At 37.6% G+C, this 25,787-nt stretch overlaps 1 long non-coding RNA gene across 1 annotated transcript in view; it reads right to left on the bottom strand.

Moving 5' to 3' along the window:
* Window positions 1-25,787, bottom strand: part of LOC140001763 (uncharacterized) — a 67,169-nt gene that overhangs the window by 10,754 nt on the left and 30,628 nt on the right. The gene's annotated exons all lie outside the window — the stretch shown is intronic.

The raw sequence follows: 25,787 nt of genomic DNA on the forward strand, positions 1-25,787 counted from the left end.
TCCTAGTTTGAGTGTAGTTTGTATATCATGGTTATATTCTATATATTAAAGCATTCTATACATGCTGTACATTTGTTGTATAAATGCTCTGTGTGCTCTATGTACTTTATGCATTCTGCTGTGACTTAGTAGAAAAAAAAATCTATTCGTTTCATTCGAAAATGTCTACTGCTTTGCTGGGATAAGGTATGACCAAAGTGCAGGGAACATCCTGAAGACTTGATTCGGTAGTCTGCTTTTCAGCTCAAAGTAGCAAACAGCACCTGTTCTTTTCTATGTATTGATGCATTCAGTTCAAAGTTTGCATGTTTTCGCATGCTAAAAATCAAGGCAGGCAAAAATTATCCAGGCAAACAATTCTTTTATAAGACAATAACTCTAAAAAATTCAGCCACACCTGTAATCAGCTGCTTAAAATGCCAAAAACAAGAGTACTAAAGCAGACAGGGAAAATAATGTAAAGATTTTAAATAAATAAAAACAGTCATTAGTAAATGACAACCTGAAAATACTCAGCACTGCAAAAGACAAACATTAATTAAAAACCAACTTTTTAGCAGAAGGAAAGAAACACTGTTAGTAAAAATTTAATCATGGTGGTTGACAGTTTCCAGGTTATTTAAGATGAATACAAATCACAGAGATGGATTTTTGAAGTAATCTCAAGGACAAGCTGTTTAAAAATCAGTAACCACTGTCAATCTCATAGTAATTGCTTGACTGCAGTAAAAAAGGAAAAATACATTGACATATTCAGCCATATATTAATTTTAATTAGAGTAAATGGGATAAATTTATTATGATCAGCATTTTAAATGTTTTGTTGGAGGGAATACTGTGAGGGCAAAGTTACAAAGAAGATGTCATTTAACCAAAAAAGTATATGTTTTCAGAAAAAGAAAATTGCCCCACAGAGCAACTCAAGGGTTGGTGCTGATGAAAAGTGCTAAGTCCCAGGGAGACCCAGGCTGGAGCCACAAAGCAGGTCAGATGTGCCTCAGTCCTCATGTTGAACCTGGAAATCTGGCAAAGACTTGTGTTTTCCCTGTGAGATCAGCACAGAGGCGCTTTGTTGGCCCTCCTGCATCTTATTTTGGTTCACATCTGTCAAGGAGGGCAGGTTATGCTTAAGAGGAGCGTCTGCATGTTCTGGGAGGAAGGGAAGCAGCGGGAGCTGCCTGTGCTCCCAGTTTGGTTGCGTAACTGCTGGTATCTGTACCACCCTAACTAGGCCAGTGAAACTCCTAGGGTATATCTACATACTGCATTATGCAATTTCATGCAGTGGCACCCAAACTCAAATTAAAAGAGTCTCTCTTTTCAAGGCAGTCAAGCCATGTTAGCACATCATTCTGCCTTATCCGTTTTGCTCTTGTGTGGATTAATTGAAAGCCAATTGGGCATTTCTGTGTGGTACTACACTAAGCAATGCTGTAAGCAACCTGGCATTGTGCTGGTGTATTTTACTACCTAGAACTGTTTCTAGAAATCATGAAGATAACCAGTATAAAAAGTTCTAATATTCACTTTTTGTAATGGCAATTGTTAATACCAGAAATATCAAAAGATCAATCCTCCAGGGAGATATGTGTCAGTTTGCTTCATGAAATAAAGTGCTGAATTTCTTCTCCCAATAGAAGAAACATAAAATCATAGAATATTCTTAGTCGGAATGAACCCACAAGGATCATGACCCCATAAGAATCCCTGAAGGCTTGGAGTTGTTCAGATCTTGAATTTTGGCAGAGTAAACTAAGGAGATGCAGGTTTCTACTGAAACCTCACTCTTCATTTCTGTTTTCAGTTTTTTTTTGTTTTTTTTTTTTTTTCTTTTAGTAAATGTAGAGATTCAAAATTTTTCTAGTTGAAAATATTCTTCATGTCAAATGCCATTTCATCTCCAAAAGCATTCTCAAGGAAAAACGTATTAACAAGAACCCTTCCACTACAGGAAAAGAAATATTTTCCTTGGAAAAACAGAGGAAATATATTCAAAAAATTACCAAAAGAAATTGTGTTTATTTTCAACAAGTAAAAGTTAGGATCTTTGCTATAAAAATACATACAAAAGGTTATGCAGAAGTATAGAACATCTCCAAGTAAGGAAAGATTTAGCAGTTAAGTTAATAGTTTATAATTTAATTTGTGCAGGTAACACCACAGAGTGAGTAGGTTTGGGGAACAGAAGAAGGATAGACAGACCTGGGATTACAAAGACAATCAACAGGCTTACAGAAGCCAGGCCACGAAGTGGTTTGCCTGTAAGCTTTGCATGTTTAGATCCAATAATTTCTCAACCACCTAAAGGTAGGTTAAATATTACCCATGTCTTAAAGACTGATGCTGTTTAGATGGATCAGAAAACAAACAAGCAAACAAACAAACAAACAAAAAAACTAGCTCATGTCAACCAGGGTTTAAAGCAATCCAAATGACCACAGCCAGCACTGGGGAGGACAAGAAAAACCCTGACAGTCCATGCCAGCTCTCACTGAGGAAGAGGGAAATTCCCTAATTCCCTCCCCATACCTAACCTGGCAATAAGTTTAATACCAGCAAGATGCACTGTTGTGGGCACTGAGATGTAATTCTGTCTACCCTCTTTTTTTTTCTGTGAGAAAGGCAATATATCAGACAGCTTATTCCTACATCAGAAAGTTTTATTTTTAATTCAGACATAATCACAGTGTTTCGTAGAAGTTCCTCTATGAATGTGAGCAAATTCCCTCTTTGAACAATGTAGAAGATGAAAGGAGATGACTGGTGGTGCAGTGCTGCAAAGCAAGCACAGACCATAACCAATGTGTGTTAGCAGATGGTAAATACTCGGTGTTGATAGAGTTGAGAGGTTGCTTCAATGAATCAAGCGTACCTGATGCAAAGTCGCAGCCCTGAGCTCAGCTGCCATGGAAGAGCCCATATTTACACTGTTAAATTCCCTTAACCTTCAAAGCAGGGTGAATGCATGCAAACCTCTTATTGGAAGCAGTTTCTGGTCTGCAAGTCATATACAGGAACAGTCTGAGAACGTGAATTGAGCGGAAGTTGGACAAGATGACCTCAAGGGTCCCTCTCAACATTAATTAATTGATTATTATTTGACTATTTCACAGTATGGATTGTCAAATTTCAGTGACTGAACTGTTCCTTGGCGCTGTTTGATGTGGTAATGTGGACACATACAAAAAGATCCTCCTGGGCAAAGTCAGAGGCTGGTGACTCTCAAAGCTCTGCTGCCTTGGAGAGCACAAGGTGGACCCCAGCCTGGAGTCACAGCACCATGCAGACAAGCACAGCAATTGACTTTTGTTCATTTTCTGTTTCAATGGTCTGGAAAAATAAAAGGCTAGGAAGGTGGGAGAATTCCTGACAGTGCAAAATCCATGAACAAGAAAACACAAAATGACTTGGAGACTGAAAGATCAAGGCCAAACAGGTGTAGTCACTGAGATTTGAGAGACAAAGAGAGCTTGGAACATGGAGTTATGGACATGAAGGAAAGGAGTTGTGGAGAAGGAAAACTCAGTTAACCTCTTTATGTACTGTAAATGTAAACTGGTGGACGCATTGTAAATACAGATCCAAGCAGTTTTTGTGCCTCTTGGGAACTCAAAAAGAAATGCACCCAAATGAAGTGAGATGCTAGCATACACACTCACAGTCAAGAAGCAGGCAGCAGCAAAGTCAGTATGGGAATTTAAAGGCTTGGGAGATGTGGAACCTCTATATAAGCAATTAATAGGTATGCTTCTGAAGAACAAATGAAAAGTGTTATTAGATCAGATTCTTGATCCAAATAGCAGATTGCTTTTTAATTAAATTAGACTTTTATTTCTACAAATAGTTTTACCTGAGACAATTCTTGAATTGTTCTCCAGTGTAGATTTTTTCTCAAAATTTCAATGCAAAATTAAAAAGAAATCATGCAAATATAACACACTTCTGTGTTATTATGTATACATCACACTTTCTAAGCATTTAAACAATTAAAACATTTTTTACTAAACTCAGACTAATATATGTTCTGTCTAACATTTGAATCAGCTATTTTGAAAGCACAATTGTCTAAAGCCTGCCCCACACCTCCCTTCTCTCTCTGTTTCTCTGCCAGTGTAAGTGAAAGCCTTAACCAGGTACCTAGGTTATTGAAAGGTGTTACAGACACTTGATTTCCTTCTGCTAAGTACTGGGGCATATTTAAAGAAAGTCATAATGAAGCAAACATGCTTTAGATTCAACTGATTTCCAGTGGCTACAGAGCAAAATTTTGACAGAATATTCTAATAGTAAAATTTTAATAACTAAAGTATTTTTTTCCTCCTGTGTATTTCACTGTCGGATTCCAATGTCACATATTTGACACTCAAAGCTATTTTAGAAGATGGCATGAAGCTCATAAAACTATTCCCTGGTGACTATTACTATTTATTACTTATATTTATTACTATTAGTATTTACTACTATTGCTATTACTATTGTTATTACTACTGCTACTATTAGTGTCCCAGCTCTGTTACTCCTTTTGGTCTTCAGAAATGAGAGCTGTACATGTAATTTTATTGAATGCCTTTTTATTCTGGAATCTGCTGACCTTCATAATTTCATGACTGTTTGACCTATTTAACTTTTTATATATTTATTTTTTTAAGATCCTGTCACATTTAGCTGTTCTCACCAAACTCATTTTGCAAAAGATATGAGTGAAAAAAATTGGAAAGGGTCATCTCCCTTTTTCTGATTCAGTCATCGACAGACCTCTAACCATTGCGAAGAACTGCTAACTTTTTCAGCATCACTTATCATTGCAAAGATCTTCAGAGAAGATCTCCATTTCTTTAAATTGTTTCAATACAATTTTTTCTCCAATGAACAAAGCTTAAAAAAAATTTACCAAAAAAAAAAAAAAAAGTATAAACTCAAACACCCTTTAACTGCATTCACAAGAAATAAAAAAAAAAATTAATAAAAAAAATGTGAAACTGTGGCAGTATCAAGCTATGTATTCATTTTAAACCATTGCACAGCAATTTGATCTCCTGTGATAAGGTTACCCGCTTGGTGGAAAAAGGGAAGGCAGTGGATATAATCTTTCTGGACTTTAGTAAGGCTTTTCATACTGTCCCTCACAGAACCCTTCTGAACAAATTGTCCAACTGTGAGACAATCAGGTTCACTCTACAGTGTGTGCTGAAATGGCTCAATGGGAGAGCTCAAGGGGTTGTAGTGAATGGGGCTACATCTGGCTGGAGGATGGTCACTAATGGTGTTCCCCAGGGCTCAATTCTAGGGCCAGTCCTGTTCATCATCTTCTCAGTTATGTGGGTGAAGGGGTAGAATGAATCCTCAGGAAGATTGTTGATGACACCAAACTGGGAGTTGCTGATGATTGTCTGGAGGGATGAGAAGCCTTGAAGATGAATCTAGACGGACCAGAGCATTGGGCTATCAGCAACGGCATGAAACTCAGCAAAGGAAAAGGCTGGGTACTGCTCTTGCAACAGAGAAAACCCAAACCAAAGACTTGTGGGAGACAAGTGGCTGGGGAGCAGCTCAACAGAAAGTGATTTGGGGGTGATGGTGACAGCAGGATCAACATGAACCAGCAGCGTGCCCTGGCAGCTGAAAGAGCAAAGTTCATTTTGGGACGCATTAAACACAGGATCACCAGGTGGCCGAAAGAAGAGATTCTCCCACTGTATATAGCATTGGTACGGCCTTACCTGGAGTATTCGGTGCAGTTTTGGTTTCCACAATATAAGAAAATGTTAAGGTACTTGAAAGCATCCTGAGGAGGGCAAAAAAGCTGCTAAAAGGCCTGGAAGGCATATCATGTGAGGAAAGGCTGAGGGCACTTGGGTCATGCAGTCTGGAGAAGTAGAGGCTGAGAAGTGGCCTCATTGCTCTCTGCAGCTTCCTGAGCAGGGAAAATTGGGAGGGAAGTGCTGGTCTCTTCTCCTGGCATCTGATGAATGGCAATGGCACAATGTTGTGCCAGGGGAGGTTCAGACTGCACATCAGGAAACATTTCTGTACTGTGAGAGTGTTCAGACACTGAAACAGGCTTCCTAGAGAGGTGCTTGATGCCCCGTACCTGTCAGTGTTCAAGAGGCATTTGGACAATGTCCTCACTAATATGCTTTGACTTTTGGTTAGCCCTGAAGAGGTCAAGCAGTTGGACTAGATGGTCTTTGAAGATCCTTTCCAAATGAACTATTCTATTCTATTTAATCTTCTCTGCATATGCAACATCAGACACAAGCTTTATGAAAAACAAACAAACAAACAAACAAACTAACCTTCTGCTTTAGAGATAGGTCTTTTTTTTTTTTTTTTTTTTTTTTTTTTTTTTTTTTTTTCTGTGCTTCTACCAAGATAAGAACAAAACAAAACAAAATGTTCTAGATAGTGTCAAAGATTTTGGTAGTTTTTTGTTAGTTACATCAAAGGTCAGTGAAGTTCTTCACTGATTCACTAATACTCAGATCATCCCTATCCACTTGCCCTCTCTGAAATTCAACCCATCAAGTGTGAACACAAATGGTTCACTATGCTGTAACCTAAATGATCAGTTTGGGCAGAGAGGTGCCTGGCACTAGAAGTAAACAGCAAGAAGGAGTAATAAATAGTACATTAAAACAAATCACCCTTGAATGGCAAGGTTGCAGTTGACCTCAGGCCTTAGTTTGACAGTTCTTCATATTACAGTGAACATCGTACACTAAACTTGTCCAAGGTCACTAAGAAAATGGAATAGGTTGTTAATTTTTTGTGTTGAGCTTTTAAATCCCCAAATTTTATGGTCTCTGAAGCATCTTCACAGTTCTAAAGTGATGTCATAATGAAAAAGTACAGAAAAGATTTTAAAGAAAATGATTTATTTTCATTAAATTGCAATATAGGTTGACCCAAACTTTGTGTGCTTCTAGAGAATAATTTTAGAGGGAAATGGTAACAGGAACTTGATATTGGCAAAAAGGAAAATAATTGAAGCACACAAGTATTTGTGCAAAATTCTACATCTCTGTGATACCATCTAGAAATTCCCAAAATCTTTAATATTTTCATATATTACCGATGTAATCTGAAGGTACATTTCTAAACTTTGTGAATCACTGCAGAATTTATGTAATTGTTAGTGTCTACATTTCAGTGAACACAGTTCTCTGTATTTCTTTAGCTATAGAAACACTAGATGTAATATTTAGCTGCTGTGCAAATTGTCCACCCATGTAGGATCAGGGGAATTCAAGAGGGATCAGGTGGGGTGAAAAGGTAATTCTTGCCACATTTACAGAGGTTAAAAGCATGTGCTCCAGTCAATCCTATGTGTAAAAAGTGTATTGTGGACATATACTCACTATGAAATAGACTGAACCAACTCATTCTACCTAGACTAATTAGCTGCCATCAAAAACCTGCCATTCTGAACTGATTACAAAGCTATTACTTGGAGGTGACAGACTCTATAAGCAGGTTAGTCTTCTATAAAGCTGGAAGAAAAAAATAACAGAAAAATCCATTTCATTACACATTTACTGAGTTTATTTTGCTTAAATTAGTGGATTAACAACATAAGTATCAGACAGTAAAATGTGATTGAGCATTGCCCCATGCTTAACTGTTGCCTGCACATGCTTCTGAGGGTAAAAAGTGTAATGATCCCAAGCATGCCATATTACTAACAAATAATCTGAATAAATGACCTGGATTACAGCAAAAATTGCTGACTGAATTCCAGGGTTATGATCCATTAACAAACACAGAGAAGAGTAAAGGAATTATGATGTACATGTACTAGTACAGGAACATCTACCTATTGCATTCATTCAGAGATAATCCAATTAAAGAGTGTAGTAAATCTACAGAACACCCGTACTAGGTATAGTGGGGGGATTAAAAAAGATCACGAGGGACAATTTACCTTGGTGAAAAAAATCCTCTGTAGAGATTTTAAAACCATAAATTCTATCTCAAACATCTCTTGATGTATTTTTTTTTAACTCTTTTCCTCTCAAAAAATTAGAGTTGATGGAAGTCATAGAATTTATTCTCTATCGTGTTACAGCAGTTCTTGGATGCATAGTAAACTGGGGAACATCAAAGACATTGTTGCATGTCTCTTTGTGAGGAGTGGCTGAAGGAGCTGGGGTTGCTTAGCCTGGAGAAAAGGAGGTTCAGGGGAGACCTTATCACACTCTACAGTTACCTTAGAGGAGGCTATAATGAGGTGGGGATCAGTCTCTTCTCCCAAGCACTAAGTGATAAGACAAGAGGAAATGGTCTTAAGGTACCAGTAGAGGTTCAGGTTGGATATAAGGAAAAAATTATTCACTGAAAGTGTTGTAAATTATTGGAACAGGCTGTTCAGGGAAGTAGTTGAGTCACCATCCCTGAAGGTATTCTAAAAACATGTGGAAGTAGAACTTAGGGACATGGCTTAAAGGTGGAGTTGGCAGTACTAGGTTAAAGGTTCGACCAGATGATTTCAGAAGTCTTTTCCAACCTAAATGATTCTATGAAAAAAAAAAAAAAAAAGGCAATGTAGCCTTCTCAAAGGTTTTAACCTGCCCTGGATCCTTCCCTGTACAAAGAGGATTCTCATGGAAGTGAACTATGGCTGCTCCTGGGATGAAGCATGACACAGGCCTGATGGATCAAGGTATCCAGCCTGATATATCAATCTTTCCTGTATGTCTCTATGCAAAGACACAGATCTTCAAATGGGGTTTAGAATCTAGTTTCTATTGAGTTCATTGGTACTTAATATGCTTGGGAATTTGGACAAAAATTTGGAGATCTAGATCACTTCCACAGTAACACTAGGCTCATTAGATAGTTAATGAGAGAGGCACTTCCAAAGTCTGTTCTCCTGTCCTGGGAAGATTTCTAAGGGTAGAACAAGCTATCCATTTCTTCATTGACTAGAGAACATGGCTAGCTTAAACCTGTCTACCTAACTGGCCAAAAACATGAGACGACTCCCAGTTTTCATGTGTCTAAACTTAGCGTATTCTAAGACCAAATGTGGTCATCTTAAGAAACTGTCTCCTCTTGAAAAAGGTTATTTTCTTTCTACAGTGAAAGCAAGAGTAATAAAGCAGACACATACAAGTTATGCAAATGAATGGAGGATTTTTCTGTAACTTCATGTGTTGTACCATTTAAATTGCTAAACATGTCTTTGGGATTGATTCCACAGTGTGCATACTGCAAGCAGGGACTGTATTCATACTGAGTTTTGTATGATGTTGATCATAAAGTCAGCACTTAATAAGTTCATAATAATAATAGAATGACATACTGCAAGTCTAAAGGTTTATATTCCCAAATTCTATTTTCCTTTTCAGGAACTTTGAAAACACCTTCCACACTATATTTTTGTTTTAAGACTTAATCCATAATTATGGAGAACCAAGGTACCAATGCCAGAGTAACAAGATTAATACCCTTTTGACAGAATTTAATAATATGGTTTTATAATATTTAATTTTGTTCATAAAATATCTCTCAGTAGGAAACTTTTTTTTTTTTTTTTTTTTAACTTACCTAAACATTATTGCTTTAAAACAATTTAATCCATATTTCCTGGCACAAAGAATTTATTATGCAGGCTTGTTGGGAACAGGTTTTTATGGGATCGTGCAGGGATTAGCTTCAACTTAATTTGGATATTCAACCAATTTTGACAAGTATAGTCTACTGAATGTGGGCTAATAATGCAGTCTTTAATTCATTTATCCCCCTTTAAAGGCTCCAAGCCCTTTAAAATGATCTTATATATCCACTCTGGATAGCAAAACTCTGGCTGGTCTTGTGTGTAATCTCTAGAGAATGTATCCAACAATCAGTACAGCTGATAACATTTTTAGCTAAGTGCAATAAAAATGAGGGCAGAACATGGACCATTCCATTATGTAATATGTTAGCAGAGAATGTCACTCTCACAAGCAAAAATTCAAACTGTAATACCAAGCGTTCTATGTGGTGCATGGGGAAACAAAGTCCTGCTTCTTTGCAGTGCACCAACAATAAATGTTTTCTACTGGAAACCAATTGCCAAGTAGAAAATCTCTGTTCATGTGGTGCATGCATGAATTTGATGAATTTGGAAAGGTTTTCCTTGAAGAAAAAGCAGAGGCATTGATAGTTTGCCACTACCATGCAAATGCATGCCTATCACTCAACTGCAGTCCAGATCCGGCTCAGATCCTGAGTAATGGAAGCACCAATGCAGCCTGTGCACCTGTGGTGCTCACAAGCAAGCAAGGCAGTTGTGGGGCCCTTTTTTGTGATTCTCAAGAGAGGAAGAACCCGGGGAAAAAGCCCGAAGTTGGTAGGAAGATGTGTAGACAGTACCGTGGCACAGCATCATCACATGGTGATCCACCTGTATAGGATTTTGCTTGGGAAAAGGATGGCTCCAGCCGTGAGCAAAAAGCAGTGGGTAACATCTGAGGAGGCTTTATAGTCATGAAGAGAAAGGTGAAGTATGTTTAAAAACGAGTCAAGACTTTTTCCTTCAGTATTACAAGTGACGTGGAAAATTTCCCTTGCAGCTACTGTGGGATAAACTGCAGTGTGATCAGAGATATGGATCAAATGAGCACAGAAAGTTGCTGGCCCCATTCTCCTCTGACTGTACCTCCACAACATTATTACTTTCTTCTAAGTTGTATCAGTCTAATTGAGGAAAAAAATGTTCCTGTCAGAAAGTGCATAGGCATATTTGTCCAGAAAACTCATGCCAGTAAACTTGAGTAGGAGCTTTTTTGCCTACACAAAGAGGAAAAACAAAAATAGAGGTTTTCACAGCTTTCTAAATCTTGCACGGGAAAAGTAAATGAGAGATATTATTCATCTTTGTTAGTAAAACAGGAATTAATGGACATACAGCAATAGGTATTCAGAGGATTCAAAAGGAATATAACACTTAGCAAATTGTTACATTGTGGAACACTGTTGCAGGATTTTCTGGATGTAAAATACATAAATTGGAAAAACAACAACAACAACAACAAAAAAACCTGAACAAGTCCATCAAATACAAAGAAATGGATACAGCCTCTGGCTTAAGAGTTCTCCAACCGGGAGATGAGTGGAGCTGGGAGGGTACAGCTCAGGAAAAGACACTGATCTTCTGATTTGTTTTCTGTAGGCAGCTACTGATGCACAGCTCTGGGCAAAACACATTTTGCTTAACCCAGAGGAGTCATTTCTATATTCTTTTACCGTACAATTTGATCTTCAGGCTCCTAACAGTACAGCAATTTTTCTTCCAGCAGGAATGATACTGACTGCCATTTGGCATTCCTGGAGGCCTTTTAGCTGCCTGGTCAGGGACAGTTTCTTTGCCCACCAGTGAGAAACAGCCTTGTTGTACAGGCATTGATTCTTCATAAGTTTTTAACATGTCATGGATGCTTTTATTGACACTAAGAGTTTTTGATGAGCACCTGCTGTCCCATACTCATATACTGTTTAAAATGAATCTATGGAAGTAATGTTTTGTTTGTTTGTTTGTTTGTTTGTTTGTTTGTTTCAGAAATTAAAAGAAGAGTAGGAGCTTGCCTTTTTATCTGTCTAGAGATTTAGACCATACGTGTATGCTTGTTGATTTCTTTCTGAGGGATTTAAATCTTAATATCAGTGGCACAACAATGTTTTCATTAAAACCATACCCAGGTGTTTCCCAAATCCAGTAGATATTTTTAATTACAGACACTTCTATTTAAGCCTTCCATTGCATTTTAACATCTCTGCTTCTTGGCTCACAACTGAGTAGCATGAAGGTCAGCGCTTAATGCTAGCTTGCAGTAAATTACACTTCTTCAATTGCATTTTCAATACAACTCTGTCAAAAATCTTCTAGGAAAACTGCCATTCTCATTAATGACATATTTCATATGCTGGTTGGTCTCTGTCTCACTAACTTCCATTCACTGCTAGCATTCAGAAAATGGCTCAATTAGTAGAGACTTTGAGGGATGTTGCTGCAGGAGATTTGTGAGGAGAGATGCCAGCAGATAAATGTGAGTCATTTTTCAGCTCGGGAGGCTTCAGTTCTGATTGCACAGACTGATTCTACTTAATTCATTTCTTTCTTTTTCTGTGTGTGAGGGAGACAGCAGGTGAATAGTAAAATACAAAAACTGGAGCAAAAAATGGGTGTTATTAAAGTGAATCAAAGTAACAAATGGATTTGCAAGTACACAGGTAGATTATCTATGATTCATGAGTCTGTATTATTTTTAAAATGCCATTAGCCAGGCGATGACTTTATGGAGATGCGAGTAAATCCCCAAAGTTTCCTCAATTTTAGAACTTTTGCTACATTTTTCTGAACTTAGACAGCTTTGTGGAGGTCTAAATGCTGTTCTCACTCTGCTCTGTACAGAGGCTTGGATCAGAGACCTCTGGAATCTCTGCCCAGCCTGGAAGACTCTGATTTGTGTCTGCCATATTAAAAATACACGTCTATCCTGGGAGTAGAAATGTCTGCAGTAGAAGAAAAGACTTCAGAGATGGCTTACACAATAAACACTGGATGTAGATGTTAGAACTGAAGAATTCTCAAACAACCAGACCAAAGATGAATGTAACTAGGAGGATAAAAGTAATCAATTCACAATCATCAAGATGTACAGGGAAGAAACCTGGTGAAGAGTGAGGTTCAGACATACTTTTCATCAAGCCAACGTGTAGGCAACAACTTCCAGACAGCACCTGACCAATCTGTTGTCCAGTATTTTGAATAAAACTGATAAGTCATCTGCTGGTAAAGACTAGCATGTTCCAGGTGAGCTACACAAAACCTGATTTAGAGGTGTACTGTGAAAATGCATGACTCATTTCACAGCAGTTCAAGCTGTGAAGTGCCTTAGCTGTGCAGTGGAGTAGTCAAGGCTTCCACCATTGGAGGCTGTCTCAAAGGAATTTTTCAAGCAAGGGATGGATTTGCAATCAGAAGTGGTGGTCATGGCTAGGAAGAAATTACAAGATGCAGATGACGTGGCCTACCGAACAAAAATGGCACACAACATGCTGCCCTAATTGAACCAAATAGTTTCTTGAGTTGTGAGATTTGGGATCTACTTTACTTTTTTCTTTTGCTCACTCTGGAAGGGTGATGAGCACTGAAAACTGAATGTGGCTGATCTTCTAACAGCTTCTCGTTCAGTAATGATACAAGAAACCTTGGAGTTTTGCCCAGTTTTAAATTTCATTGATTTAAAGAGTGCTGTATGCTAGATCCCTTAGGGGGTCCAAGTCTTGCTTTTTTTTTTTTTTTTTTTTTTTTTTTTAAATAAATAATCAGAATTTTACTCTTTTTTCAGATTCATGTTTTTATGTTGATTTTTAGGGGTATGATTCCTTGCAGTGAAGGCCTCTAAATTCCAGACACCTAAGAGCTACATAAAAACAAAACAAAACAAACAAAAATAACTGTTAAAAATCCATAGCATTAATTTTTATAAGAACAAAAGAGGAAAAAAATAATAGTTTCTACATATTCAGGATCTGGTAGGAATTCCTGACAAATGTCAGGGGACATTTTTCTTATTGATTTCAAAAGAGAAAAATAATTTCACTCTGAGGTGATAAAGAATTGCCTGCAACAAGCAAACAACAACAACAACATAATCTTCAAGTAGGAAATTAAAGAGTAATCAAAACTGAAACTTTCTCGAGAAAAGTAGAATCAATAAATTTCTTAAGTTTCCCCTCAAATTGATGCTTTGTTTGTTTCCAGCTGTCTAAACAATTCAGTTTAACAATACAATATGAAAACTGGATGTCTTCTGGGTAGAAATTATGTTTTGTTTTAAAATGCAAAGATAGGCACACAGTGTGGTTAATATGATGTCAGCTAGAGTCTGAATTTGCAGTAATTTAGCTCATCTGTGGTAACTGCCTGTGGGGAGACTTTTACATGGTTATAAATGTGTGGTAATTTGAGGTTGCCTATCCCTCTTCTGAATTCCCCCTCTTGGAAGTAAATGATCTTACATATACTGGTGGGTACAAAGGTGCACAGTTATTACTAAGTAGCCTAACACTTGTGGCAACTTGCTTGCACGTCCTTAAGATCAGCTAATTGCAGCAGGAAAAAAAGAAGTGGTTAGAGCCTTAACAAAGCACTTTGAAATTATCAAAAGAAAATGTTTTTATTTATTGAAATTTAATCTTTTATAAGTTTTCTATTCATGAAATATCCTAGACTTCAAATCTTCAAATCTTCAATTCTTGGTTCATGGGGATTATTCAAATATATTATTTAAAATTTAAATAATGTTAGTCTAAAAAACAAGTGCCACTCCAGAGCAATTATCCCCTTTTTTCTACTGACATTGACATATAGCTGACCAAAGTGAAAGTTTTGTTTTGTTTTGTTTGTTTGTTTCTTTCAACTGTAAGCAATTTCAGATGATTAACTGAGAACCCAAAGACAGATATTCCATCTATCTTCCTCCTTTTGAGACCATTTACTCCTATGCAGAATAGATGGCTGTTTTCTAGGTCATAATGAAGTGTATCATGTCCCATTTGGGAGGTATAGATGTTGTCATTGGTGGAGAATCAGGTTTAGTTGTCATGTTGACCAGCCTCCACAGAAAGAAGTATTTAGGATTTCAGGCAGGAAAATGAACCAGCACCATAGTATGGCATCTATATTGGAAGCTAATGAAAGCCAAGCTCAAAGCAAGCAATAGAATATGTTTCCTTATGCAGCATGCAATGATCTTGGGATCTCCTCACCATGGATGTTACGGCACCAAAATTTTAGGTGGATTGAAGGGGAGATTTGAAAATATGGCAGTAAACAGCAAGCCTAGTGTTGCAATGTCTCTAGCTCCCTTCTACCCACCAGTGAATCTAACTCTAATAACTAGGAGAGCAATGAAAAACAGAACAAGAAATCTTGATAAATGATGTCAAAAGAAAATTTCTGGATTTGGTTCTTACATGCAAAACCCATGAAATTTCACTCATTTTCACAGATGTTATCCAAATGTTATCTCATTTATTTTCAGAGTGATTGTCCAAACATTCTTTAACATGGCTCTGTACTCTCAGTCCAGTCACAAAAATTGTTGACTAACTTCACCGGAAGTCTCCTTTAATTAAAAGTGGCCACAGAGTTAGCCTTTCATACAAACATTAAATTAAAAGTGTCCACAGGGTTGCATACAAATCAGAATCCATGGTTGCCAGCCAAACCACATGCCGTAGATGTGGCTTTGTAGGGAGAACCCAAGAACTTTCAATCCAAAACCACACGTACCTACTACTATCTTGTTTAGCTCTAGCAATAATAAAGCTGACAGCTTGTATGTAAACCAGCAACTCTACATCCATATGGTGGAAGATGTCTAATATCCTGTTCATCAGTTGGCTTTAGTGAAGAGCCAAATGCACAGCAAGTTGGGCCTTGGGGATTTTAACATTACTGGCAACTTATGGGGCTTTTCTATTTTCTGTAGAAACAATTCACAACCATATTCCCCAATTTTCTGTTCTGCCTGTGCAGAATGACAGGAAAGGGGAGAGAAAGTTCAAGATGTAGCATTTCCTACTTTTTTATTTTATTTTATTTTATTTTATTTTATTTTACAAAAGTCAAAAAGGAATAAGTGAGGTTGGAAATCAAGAAAAACTACAAACCCAACTCTGCTGTGATCACTTCACTTCACCTGAGCAGAGTATTTTCACAAGCATGATGGAAGCATGTCCAAAGTTGGTGGCGGGGAGAAGCACTCCACTTCCTGCACACCCACCAAGCTTATAGGATCAGTCATGGTGTGTGAAGCTGCCTTGAAGTTTTTGGTCTCATAAGGGTCCTGAACACATACTGGTATCAGATGTATTACTTACCAGTGTTTCCAAAACACTAGAAGAGACCTGATTCTTTATTCCTTTTCAAGTTGCTCCTAAAAAGGTGTAAAGCTCATGCTGAACACCTTGCTCCCACTAACCAAAGCATGTGTAGAAAATATCCCCCCTGCTCTACTTACACGGTTTTAAGGATGAACAGGGATGTCTCCTGAACATCAGAGCTCACAGACAGCAGAAACAAAAACAGCATGTCTTGTGGGGAAATAAACATTTCATAATTGCTAATGTTTCCTTTTGGATAAGTAAAAAGCCTGAACACATTAAAAAAAAAAAAAAAAAAAAAAAAAAAAAAAAAAAAAAGATTTAATTTCTAGTTTAAATACAGCTGCAGTAATTCTTATACACCACACAGCTGTTCAGAGGCCTGGCAGCTGTCCATATCTTATATGTCCTATCATGCATTTTCCAGTATTGTTTTCCTGACACATAAAGAAAGTCTTTAAATGTTGGGAAAAGATTGTATTCCTTGTCAGGTAGATACTGCTGCATAGTTAAATACATCTATGTCTCAACACTACTGGCTTTTGCACCTGTCAAGTCTTTTTACTTATCTCTCCATGACTATGCTCTCGTTACAAAGAAGAACCATTTGCTTTTGCCATTTCTTTCTCTGACATAATCCTACAATACTGATGGCAGACCCCAAATTGCACACTTGTTTGTTAGACACAAACCAAAATCATAGTTAACACACATCTATATTGTGCAAATAACTGGGATTTCAAATGTTTCGACCAAAACACCAACAGATGTGTCAGTTCTAGTGCCAGTGAAGAGTGGGAAAAGAGGCCGATAGGTTTTTCTGCCAACACATGATGTCATTCTGAAATAATTTCTTAGAGAATAGAATTTCAGCTTCTACAAAGAAAATTAGCGTGAGGAATATCATGAGCATTTTTTAAAGTAAACTTCTCAGTATTTCCCTGCCAACTTTTATTCTAAGGAAAAGGAAATGTGGTTGCAATGCTATTACTCAGACTGCATAGAGAATATACATTGCAACACTTAGCTGAAGATACCATTCGGTTCTAAGAAAGTTTTCCTCCACCCCAGCTTCTGACAGCTTCACAAATACCAGTTTTGAAAACCTTGCAAAATGCTTGAGCAACAGGGACAACATTTTCCTTTTTCAAAAGGGGAAAATGGCTGGAGATACAAAGTTCTTCACAGGACACTGCACACTCAAGCCTAGTGGTATCCCCTCAACACCTTTGAGGGGTCACTTCAGAGAAAACAGAGGTAAGATGCAATATGGCCCGCAGTAACTTGTGTGTGACTCCTTGGCCAGGAGGTGACCATCCTGATTCAATGCCCTGCTGCCTGCACAATTACATGGCTTCCAGTTTGGTGCTGCCTTGTGTCCAGCGAGCTCAGAGTACAGAGAGAGGAGTGCAGTGCCGGCACCTGTCTTTGTATGTACTCCTTATCTCCTCTGTTATTATGAAATATAAAAATGACCTTAAAAGAACATTAAGGTTGAGAAATAGACAAGCAAAGCTTTGACCCCCTCCATGCATGGCACTAAATCTATTTTTCCATTGTGCTGTTATTTTTTTGTGTGTGTAAAACCAGAGATTAACTTCTGTATCACTTCTTAGCCCCACCTTGCCTCCTCCTATATTTGTATATTTGAATTAATTTCATTGTCCTCATGTTCTAGCATATCAAAGCAAGATGTTTTTACATGATAAGTTCTCTTCTCTCTATGCAACTTAGGTAAATAGCTTTCCCAGAAATGTTTCACTCATTACTGAGTTATATACGTCACCCATAGTTTGTGGTTGAAGTTGAGTTTTACTAGGTAACTATTGTACAAAGGACATTCCTTGGCTCTATTTGCCCTTAATCTGGGAAACAGTGAGAACAACCACAAGTTTCTATTCCTGTGTACCTAAAGATATAGAAGAAATATTAGTTCAGAGACAATATGTTATCATATTTTATAATGTATATAATGTTTTTGACTATTCTCTCCTGTGCAAAGGTAAGTCCATTTTTAACCTTAATTTTGAGTCCATTGCCTTTGGCATATGAAAGTATGCGACACTGACGTCTGTTTACAGACTCATTTCCTGGATTTTTTATTGTAATAAAGGAAAAGAACTCAGCAGGTGAGCAGCTCCAGAGCTTACCCAGTGAGTAGTTCATCAAAAGTACCAGCTCTTCATCCTATCTCAGATGCATGTATTATATATTGAAAAACAAAAATATCTTTTTGACAGACTGTATTTTCAATTTCAAGTACTTACAAGACGGTAAATGGAAAGAAATACTTTCCAGAAGAAAGCTACATATCTCTCCTAGCCAAAAAATATTTTCAGAGAATGTAAACTTGAGACTTCTCCACCCTGTTTTTTCTCAGTAGTCCCCAACCGAGAGATTTTATAAGAAGGCAATTATGAAAAGTTCTGGAACAATAATGGAGATGGGATTAACCTATGGCAATTTACAATAACAACTTCTTCACAGTAACAAATTTACCATTTCTTTTGAATCATGGGAAAGATGTCTTCTTTTTCCTTTCTTCATACCTGGAGAGTCTTTTTGGTCAAGCTTCCAAAAAACTCAAGACCAAAGGTTAGAAACATTCTCCCAAAAGCTCAGCAAGTGTCACTGTCCTGAAATGTACTGTGCCAATGGTTTGCAATCTCACCTGAACATCATTCCCTCAGAGACTTGCTCTTGAATTTTTACTGATAGACACCAGCATCTCCTTTGCTGTATTCTTGTATGTTCCTTCATAGAGCCTACAAGTACCTCCTCTCCTCCCTGGTGCTTACACCCTCCACCTTCTCATAGGTACTCAGCGTGTCTCCCTTTAGCTATACATACTCAGTTCTTTTAATCTTTCATCATAAATCAATCATTCTAGTGCTTAATCATTTTTGTTCTTTTCCCTGAAATGCTCTCCAGCTCCTCTCTTCCTCCTGTCTCAGGTACTCAGAACTGAACTAATTATTCTAATTGCATGACCAAAGAGACAGTCAAAGCAGGACAGTCATCTTATGAGTAAATAATGGGAAACAACTAAACTAATAAGAATGTTAAAATTCAAAGTGCCTTGACTCAAAGTGCCTCATCACTCTGTCTGATAGCTGTCATTCAGCTTTTTTAGTGCCACTTCATTAAAAAGAGGGATTCAGGAAAGTAGCCTAGATGTAGACAAGGGTGGCAAATGTTAGTGATTGTTTTCAGAGAGAGACTGAAACATGGGGCCCAAAACCTCACATACAGTATGGGAATTCAGACCTAATTGCAGGCTCCATGGCTCATGCTATTCAAATTTTCCTTGAGGCATTCAGCCTTGTAGCTTTTCTGAGAAGTCAGGATGTTCCCAACTTCTCAACTCAAGTGACTTTCCAACTCCACTAAAACTGCTTCATGGATAAGGATAGAAGTCATCCATGGACATGTAAAACACATTTTTTCCCTTTGTATCATAAATTAATCACTAGAAAAGGAAACATGGTAAAATAAAATTCAGGAGAGAACAGAAGGAAGAGTCTGAAGGTAAACTAAACACTGGAAGAGCGTCATTTCTTATCTTCTATATTGACCTGATCGGACAGGGAAGGAAAGGAAGGACTCAGTTCTGCTACTATATGCCTTTGTTCTTGACGAAGAGAGACTGTTTCTTCTGTTTTAAGTTGGGAATACTGAAACAGCAGACTATAGAAACAATACGAACCTGGCCTCTGAGGATGAACAGAAATGACTGTAGGGCCAGCTGCCCTCCTGTAGAAGTTGGGCAGACTCAGAAGGAACAGAACCTATGGCTTAGCATGCTGCTGTTGCTAGAGGATGTGGTATCCCAGGTAAGGGCACAATGCAAAAAAAACACCATATAAACACAGACGAGTGTGAATAAGAGACCATGTAGACGCAGATAAATATGAGTGCAGACAAAGTTTTGCAAAGGAGCTACTCCTAGTGGCTTCTGTAAGCAAGGCAATTTTATCCCCTTCAAAGGTAAAGCAGGAGCCAGGATACTCTGTTTATAATTTGGGGGATTTTTGAAATCATAACTCTTTCATTACAAAATGCCTTAAGCCTTCAGACATAGCTATCAAACCCTGCAATATCCGGTGTCAAGTAAAAGAAGTACCTTCTTTATTTTAACATCTTCAAAGGACTTAAATCTAAATCATGTTATCCGTAAGAATGCACTGGTGATACTTCTGATGAGTACATTTCCTTATCAAAATTTGTATGATTGTTACTTTTGTAGCGATTTTCAATGCTCAAGCTGAAAAAAGCATCCATAAATGTGTGCTTACATTTTCAGATGGTGTTATGTTCTTGGAACCAGGTGGGTTGGTCCTACTGCCATGCTTACCCCATGTTGGTTCTGAGATGCCACCTTGCAGTATCAGTGAAAGCCAAATGTTTGACTCCTGTGAAGCACCAATCAACAATTTGGCAGATCCTTTTTATGAGGAAGGGCAGAAACACATAAGAAACCACAATACATAAGGACAGCCTTATAGCATAGAGTGCTACCTTCAATTAACTGTGCCCTCTATTGCTTGCATGCAGAGTGCTGGGATCTAGCCTGTTACCATCTGATAGTGACTTACAGTCCTACAGTTTATCTTGGCCATAAAAATCTGTACAAATCCAACCCACTGCAGGTAGATAAGAGAACCTGAGCATTTCAGAGAGCATGTTTAAATCTGACTTTTCAGGCAGGAGAAATTTTGTACCAGGTTGGAAATTCTATGCTTTCATAAGGAGTGAATGGTAAATATTGAGCCATAACATACCAGACAGAAGCAACTATATTCTTCTGCATAAAGTTATGTTTTAAAGCAATATTAAGAACCCAGTTTGCAAGGACTGAAAACCCTGAAATATTCTCATGCTCATTTCAATCATTGAAAGACCTGCAGCCTTTCAATGTATAAACCCACTTTCAAAGTATAAACCCATGGCAGCTTGTTTGTCTCCTGTAAATACCTATAAATAGCTTGAAACTAGCTTCTTGAGAAGGGAAAAGCTGAATAAAGAAACAAGCTGTGCCAATGTCTATCACTTGACAGACGGCATACCAAGGAATATAACACCTACCTGTAACTTACACAGAGCAATCTCAGGTCTATGAGAGATCCTTGGATGCCTATTTGTCTGTCTGTTGCACTAAGATTTTGAAAGTATATTTGGGTTTTCAACTCACTAATATGCTCTGAGAATAACCTCTGCAAAGATTACATATTTTTTAAAAGATCTGGCAAACTTTCAGGCAGTTTTCAAGATCTCTTGTATACGCAAAGGGAACTTTGATTTGATGATTAAGATAGATTTATTGCAGCAGAAACACCTATTTAAATATTATGATAATGTGTGAAAAAAACAACACACTTTTTATATTACATTGAACTGAAATGACATCTGTTGAATGCTGTTAAGTTCAGAGGTGATTTCTCTCTTTCATTTGTGAGTATTCAGGGATATTTTTTTTACACATAACATTCATTTCAAGAATGAGGAGCAAATATATCTTATCTTTTAATGAGCCTGAAAGTATCATACCATTTCTAGAGCAATTTCATTCATAGAAAGAACTAATATTTCTTCACCATTTCTTTCAAAACTTGTCTGAACTTTTTGTCTACATATCTGCCCATTGTGTTCTTCCACAGGTGAGGACTGAAGCCCTGACTAAAGATGGAATTTTGACATTGCAATGTTCAACAATCCACTATATAGCCACGCTACTGTCATCAGCCTGGCAAAAGAAATGACATCAGCTTCTAAGAAGTCATTAAGCTGGCAAAAGGAATGAGATCAAGCTTTAAGGAGTCACTGGCAAATGAAGCTACTTTTGAACTAAACTCTTCAATTAGTTTCAGATAAGTCCTTAAACTAAGTGTCTGATTCTTAGGTGTTATGGTAGGTTTCTACTGACAGTAATTACTGAGTTTGGATGTAAAACTGTAGAGTTTAAGAGAAAATACTGACTCATCTTCACTGAGGGATATAAAAAGTACTTGTTTCAATAGAAACAGGAATAGGAGATGTTAGAGAGTTATAGAAAGACATAAGGAGCTTTGTCTTGGTGTTCTCTATTGGTTTGAATTTTTCACTGTTTGCCTCCAAAAGACATTTTTATGCTCAGATGTGTAGAGAGTATGTACATTCATTATTGTTTTCTGTAAGCAGTGTATTTAAGTAAACAAATAAAAGACACATCCCTGTAAAGTTCATGTAAGATGTGACACAGGGTTTCTTGCATCTGTCTTCTCTCAGATGTAATTTTCCAAGCCCTTTGTCAGAAAAAGTGAATTAATTAAGTAGAAAGCACATATATTTTAAAGGCCCTGTGCAATTCCCATGTTAATCAAGAATTCATGGTGGAGTTAATGTCTAGCAAGGCTGAGAGCTGATGAAAACCAGGTTCAGTTTGATGCCCAGATGGAGGTAAACTTCTCACTCAATTGTAAAGGTAAATGTTTTATGTAAAGGAGGCTCAATATCATGTTTAGATGTTCAAAGATGCATTCTCCAGCTGCAAAGAGAATATTTTTTTAACGTTTATTAAAAATGTGTGTCAAAGCTGCTTTGGAATCAAAAGCAGATTTTCAGCTAAATTTTTCATGCAAATTTTTTCATTTTTTCCAGGAAGCATAAAGAGTAGAAGTCTTCTGCTCAAATGTTGATGTCTACAGCATAGGCACATACCTTTGAACTAATCAGCAACACGCCTTTTACACCCAGGGGATAGAAATAGGTTTTCGCAGGGTGTGGTCAGCTTTAAATAGGCACAGTAAATAGAGCTGATAATTCTAAAAATGCCTATTTCATTCCATGACCATACAGAGAGTCATGAGGGACTGACTATGTGGTATACAGCACATCTCTGATGTACTGTTCATCTCTGCCAATGGAGGGAAAATGTATTTATTTATTGTTAAATAATTTTCCACTAAAGTGGTAAGTTTGAAAAGTTTTGACTTTTCTGTTAGAAAATGAATTCTTCAAAGACTGGCTTTTATGGCCAAAACTACAGAAAATCTGAAGGAGAATAGACTAACAACTTTGAATAATTAAATTTCCACCATAAATGAAAGCATTTTTTATTTTTAAGAAATGTCTGCCTAAAATAAAATAAAAATTAATATTCCCAACATTTCCCAATGTAGATGTAGCCATCTCCATGTATCTCAGTTTTCAGTACTCTTTCTTTAGATGAAGAACAACAACAAAAAAAAAAGATTATTTTTTTTTTTTGGTAACACATTGAATCTGCTCACACTGCCAGGAAAGCAAAGTTAATAAGCCAATTTGTTTCTTTTTTAAGCAGTCATCTTTGTGTTTCATCTCAAGTTGCTTTTCAAGCTACAGAGAAAGCACCTGTAAACATGTGTTGCAGAACTACCTTATTATCCTCATTCAAACTCTTTGCAAGCACCATTAGTCAGTCAGTGCTTTAAAGCTGTCTGTAGTATAAAATGCTTCTGGTGATGATTCCTTAGTGGCTTTTTGTTTGTTGTTTTGTTTGTGGTAGTGGGTTGTTTTTTTTGTTTGTTTCATTTTGTTTTGTTCTTCAAACGCATTGTCTCTACACTTTTGTGCAGGAAATTGTCTGCTGTCCATTGCATAAAGACTGCAAGTCAGGTGGTCAGATGGCTTGTGACAGAGATACAAAAGATAACATGAGAAGGAACATCAGTCTTCTAGCAGATGCATTTCTGAGATTAATATACCTTTTTCCAGTACATGATCTGCTATCCAAAGCAACTAGCTTTATAGTGTCTGTCCAGCCTGGTGGTTCTTTGCATGAAAACTAGACAATAGATTTGAGGTTTTGATTAAGTGGAGGACTGACAGAGGTGCAGATTGTATTATCACAAAAGATTACTTTTAGTAGGCTAAAAGCACACAATTCATTCAAATTTCATGAATAAAAGCACTGAGTTCCATTTTGGGGTTTTTAGAGGGCATGGTACACAGAACACAGGAACAATCAGGAGGCTGGCAGATTTTTTGTTCCTCTCAATTCTCATTCATTTTTGTGGAAAGAGTAGACTTCCTTTCTTGCTGACCTTGTTTTGCTCCCTGAATCTCTTTGGTATTTCACCTATTTTTCCCAAGATGACTGAAAAAATCCTGTAGATTTAGACTGTGTGGGTCATTCAGATACACTCATTTGAAGGCAACATGTGGAACTGAAGAACTTCCAGGATACCACAATGAAAACCCAAAGGTATCCTCAGGGTCTGCAGTGCAGTCTAATTATTATCACTCAAAAAAAAAAAAAAATAAAAAAAAACTTTTAAACCTGCATGCTGCATAAGGCTTTTAGCAAATCTATACCTTTACTTAGGCTTTTAAGATTCAGCTTGTCATCACATTCAGCCAGCTCTGCTCTCCCTCAGTAATGACAAAAGAAAATGACAGCCACACAAGTTTCAAAAAAGGCAGGAGTTAAAAATACCGATTCACCCCTTCTCTCCTTGAGCACATCATTATTTCAGGTGACACGGTGAATTTAGGCAGCAAGTAAATTTTTTTACAATATCAGTTGAAGGTTCATAGGTTTATGTTGATAGGTGTCCGAAAAAGGGGATGACAGGAAAGTCCTAATGGGGAACTGAGCAAGAAGAACAGTGTATAACAAATATATTGAAATTCCAGTGTCTTCAGTGGATTGATAGTTCATTCTCACTGAATGACCATCGACAGGAGTATCCATCCCTGACTGATGTAACAGTGACAACGAGAGAAGAGTGAAGGCACAGTGGATTTTATGGAGCAAGGATGTTGAAGAGACACCTGGGCAGCAAGTTGGCAAGTGGCTCTCTCCCCACCCAAAGAAGCAGAGTTACTCCGCATCATTCAGGTCCAATGGCCTGGATTTCAATCAGCTGAAAATATATTCACTTTTACAAGCTGACAATTTAACAGGCAGTTCTTCTGCTTGCTTTCTATTTACTGGAAAAAGGCAGGCTATAAATACAGGATTTAGTGCAGCTCAGGGCCAAGGTATGGGTCCATCTTGGCTCTTTGTATATAAATACAGGTGAGTCACTGGATGTGCCCGTACACACCTTGAAAGAAAAATACCCAAAGTGATCACTGACTGCCAGGAACCTGTGCCAGATTGTTTGCAATGTCCTTTGCTCCTCCTTGGCTCATCTTCATTCATGAATGCTGAGCCAAGTTAGAGTCTGCCCTTTGGCTCATTTCATTGGCTGGCTCACTGCTACAAGGTACACATTTTTTAATGAAAGATTGTTTACACCCATGTACGTATATACACACACACAGACAAATTTCCAACAGATTTTAGGCTGGCTTGTCACAGGTTTAATGGCTCTTCTTCCAAAAGGTATGTGGTGAATTATTTATGCTCATAACAGCAAGCACAGAAGTTTCTGTGCTGCTGAGGATTTTACTTCAGTGTTTGCTTACTTGCTGCATGGAAGGCTTCCTGGTATTATTTTAAATTGCTTAGATGAAGGAAGAGTCAAGCAAAAAAATTCTGTAGGTCACTGAAGTAAATGCTCCCTTTTAGAGTGAAATTTGTGCCTATGCCTAGATGTGGTCAAATGGTCCAAATGTGATCTTAGCTGATGATGTGGAAGAATTTAGTAACTCCTATAAATTCAGTGGACTTGTTACAGGTCACCATTGGCATAGCTGAGAGCAGAGTTTGATTTGCAGCCCAAAAGAAGCTTAGTCCACCTGTTTTTTTCTTTGCTGATGGTGTGCATAGTGCAAAGTACTTTTTCACTGCAGTGGGATCAAAGATATTTGATTAAAGACATTCTCGCAATAGTGAAGTGAGTGTGTTGTACAGCCAGGGTTTAACTGAGAAACACTCCACTTTTAAAAAAAAATTTCTCCTCCTCCATGCAAGAGCTTTGCCAAAGGGTGTACATGTTACTCTTGCA

The sequence above is a fragment of the Anas platyrhynchos genome, chromosome 2, assembly GCF_047663525.1.
Source record: "Anas platyrhynchos isolate ZD024472 breed Pekin duck chromosome 2, IASCAAS_PekinDuck_T2T, whole genome shotgun sequence".
Classification (NCBI taxonomy): domain Eukaryota; kingdom Metazoa; phylum Chordata; class Aves; order Anseriformes; family Anatidae; genus Anas; species Anas platyrhynchos.